Genomic DNA, 3998 nt, shown 5'->3' with positions numbered 1-3998 from the left:
CTTGGAATTCTAAATCCTTCCGACGAATATCAACATAGCACTTTTGTCGGCTGTGGGCAGTTTCTAATCATTTTCTAATCTGAACGTTCTTTTCGGTTGTTTCATGAATGATTTCTGGACCAGTTAATTGTCTATCCTCTAGTTCCTCCCAACACAGTGGGGATCTACATTTTCGTCCGTACAAGGCTTCAAAAGGTGCAGCCTTAATACTTGCGTTGTAGTGACCCGAACTTTTCCATGTTTATATATATTAATTGAGATTGATATTTACATGACTAAATGTTTCCAACATGTTAAGCAATCTAACTTGTTAAGACTTGATTAAATGAAAAAAGTTTCATATAGACAATTGATCACCCAAGTTGACCGGCGATTCACGAACGTTACAAATTTGTAAAAACTACATGTTGTGGTATATATAGACATATATATATGGTTGACATGAGATTATGATGAGTAAGTATCTCATTAAGTATATTAACAATGTGTGATATACATAAAAAATGAGATTGCTATGTTAAGAAACTCGAAATGATATATATAACGATTATCGTTATGATAACGTCTACTAAATACATATGTATCATATTAAGATAATGATACACTATATTTAACATGATAAACTGATATTTAAATATATCATTAAGTGTGTTAACAATGAACTACATATGTAAAAACAAGACTACTAACTCAAGAATTACGAAACGAGACTTATATGTAACGATTATCGTTGTAACGATATTTTAAGGTATATATCATATTAAGAGATATTAATACATCATAATATCATGATAATATAATAATTTAACATCTCATTTGATATAATAAACATTGGGTTAACAACATTAATTGAGATCGTTAACTTAAAGGTTTCAAAACAACACTTACATGTAACGACTAACGAAGACTTAACGACTCCATTAGAATGTATATACATGTTTTGTTTTGATATGTATTCTTACACTTTTGAAAGACTTCAAGACACATATCAAAGTACTTCTACTTAACAAAAATGCTTACAATTACATCCTCGTTCAGTTTCATCAACAATTCTACTCGTATGCACCCGTATTCGTACTCGTACAATACATAGCTTTTAGATGTATGTACTATTGGTATATACACTCCAATGATCAACTCTTAGCAGCCCATGTGAGTCACCTAACACATGTGGGAACCATCATTTGGCAACTAGCATGAAATATCTCATAAAATTACAAAAATATTAGTAATCATTCATGACTTATTTACATGAAAACAAAATTACATATCCTTTATATCTAATCCATATACCAACGGCCAAAAAAACCCACAAACACTTTCATTCTTCAATTTTATTCATCTAATTGATCTCTCTCAAGTTCCATCTTCAAGTTCTAAGTGTTCTTCATAAATTCCATAAGTATAGTTTCATAAAAATCAAGAATACTTCCAAGTTTGCAAGTCTACTTCCAAGCTTTCTAATCCATTCCAAGTAATCATCTAAGATCAAGGAACCTTTGTTATTTACAGTAGGTTATCTTTCTAATTCAATTTAATATTCATATTCAAACTTTGATTCAATTTCTACAACTATAATAAATCTTATTTCAAGTGAAAATCTTACTTGAACTGTTTTCGTGTCATGATTCTACTTCAAGAACTTTCAAGCCATCCAAGGATCCTTTGAAGCTAGACCCATTTTTCTCATTTCCAGTAGTTTTATCCATAAAACTTGAGGTAGTAATGATGTTCATAACATCATTCGATTCATACATATAAAGCTATCTTATTCGAAGGTTTAAACTTGTAATCACTAGAACATAGTTTAGTTAATTCTAAACTTGTTCGCAAACAAAAGTTAATCCTTCTAACTTGACTTTTAAAATCAACTAAAAACATGTTCTATATCTATATGATATGCTAACTTAATGATTTAAAACCTGGAAACACGATGAACACCATAAAATCGGATATACGCCGTCATAGTGAAACCGTGGACTGTTTTGGTTTGGATAATTAAAAACTATGATAAACTTTGATTTAAAAGTTGTTCTTCTCGGAAAATAATTTTTCATATGAACATGAATATGAAACTATATCCAAAAATCTTGGTTAAACTCAAAGTGAAAGTATGTTTTTCAAAATGGTCATCAAGATGTCGTTCTTTCGACGGAAATGACTACCTCTTTAGTAATTGATATTTAACTTAAATTTCTGACTATAAACCTATACTTTTTTTGTTTGGATTCTTAAATTAGAGTTCAATATGAAACCATAGCAATTTGATTCACTCAAAACGGATTTAACTGAAGAAGTTATGGGTAAAACAAGATTGGATATTTTTGATCTTTTTAGCTACGAGAAATGTTTAACAAATCTATACAAATCATATCCTAGCTAACTTATATTCTATTATACATGTATTCTAATATATTATGTAATCTTAGGATACCATAGACACGTATGTAAATGTTTTGACATATCATATTGACCCATGTATATATATTATTTGGAACAACCATAGACACTATATATGCAGTAATTTTGGAGTTAGCTATACAGGGTTGAGGTTGATTCCAAAAATATATATACTTTGAGTTGTGATCTAGCCTGAGACGTGTATACACTGGGTCGTGGATTGATTCAAGATAATATATATTGATTTATTTTCTGTACATCTAACTATGGACAACGTATATCTACAACGTATACATGTACACACATATACATGTACACACATACGTATGCATGCATGCATGTATATCATTATCATTATTACCTATTAATCAAACCCATGCACATAAAATCATATCTTTTATTCATATTCATAACCTAATAACATAATACTACATAATTAATCATTCAATATTCATCAACCCTAATAACATTAACATAAAATCATAAGTTTTAATTACGATCTTATTAATAAACTTATAACCCTTATTCATAATACTTCTTGTATATTCATAACCATAATCATTAATAATCATAATCAATACATGATATTCATTAACTAGTTCATCTTAACCTAGTACTTTTAATTCAACATGCATTCATAATCTTTTTATCATACTTTATTCATAATCATAATACTTTTAATTACAATCTTGTTAATCAACATAACTTTCATTATATCTTTTAATCATAACCTTTATCATTACTTAACCCTACTACTTATATCATAATACTTATAACAACTTAAAGTAAATAAATTAACAAGTAAGATTAAGCTAGGGTTTTAGTATACCTTAAGAGGTTAAGATCAAGAATTGATGGTGAATGAGGACTGCACAGAAAAACAGAAAATAGTAGCTCAATTTACGACCCAAAACAAGTGGTTTCTTGGGTCTGAATTGTCACGACAGAGCAGCAAGTACAGCAGTAACTATGCAGCAACAATGGATCAATGTGCAGGCTGTTTTGAAGGCGATTAGTGTAGTGACCCGAACTTTTCCATGATTATATATTAATTGAAAACTATATTTTCATGATTAAATGTTTCCAACATGTTAAGCAATCAAACTTGTTAAGACTTGATTATTTGAAATGAGTTTCATGTAGATAATTGACCACCCAAGTTGACCGATGATTCACGAACGTTAAAACTTGTAAAAACTATATGATGACATATATATGATTATATATATAGTTAACATGATATTATGATAAGTAAGTATCTCATTAGGTATTTTAACAATGAGTTATATACATAAAATTGAGTTTATTGAATTAAGAAACTCGAAACGATATATATAAATCGTTATAACAACGTCTTACTAAATACATATGAATCATATTAAGATATTGATACACTATGTTTAATCATGATAAATGATAACTAAACATGTCATTAAGTGTATTAACAATGAACTACATATGTAAAAACAAGACTACTAACTTAATGATTTCGAAACGAGACATATATGTAACGATTATCGTTGTAACAACATTTAACTGTATATATATCATACTAAGATATATTAATATATCATAATATCATGATAATATAATAATTT

The sequence above is a fragment of the Rutidosis leptorrhynchoides genome, chromosome 1 (genome assembly GCF_046630445.1).
Source record: "Rutidosis leptorrhynchoides isolate AG116_Rl617_1_P2 chromosome 1, CSIRO_AGI_Rlap_v1, whole genome shotgun sequence".
Lineage (NCBI taxonomy): Eukaryota > Viridiplantae > Streptophyta > Magnoliopsida > Asterales > Asteraceae > Rutidosis > Rutidosis leptorrhynchoides.
The sequence above is the reverse complement of the archived record's forward strand: the minus strand, read 5'-3'. Positions refer to the sequence as shown.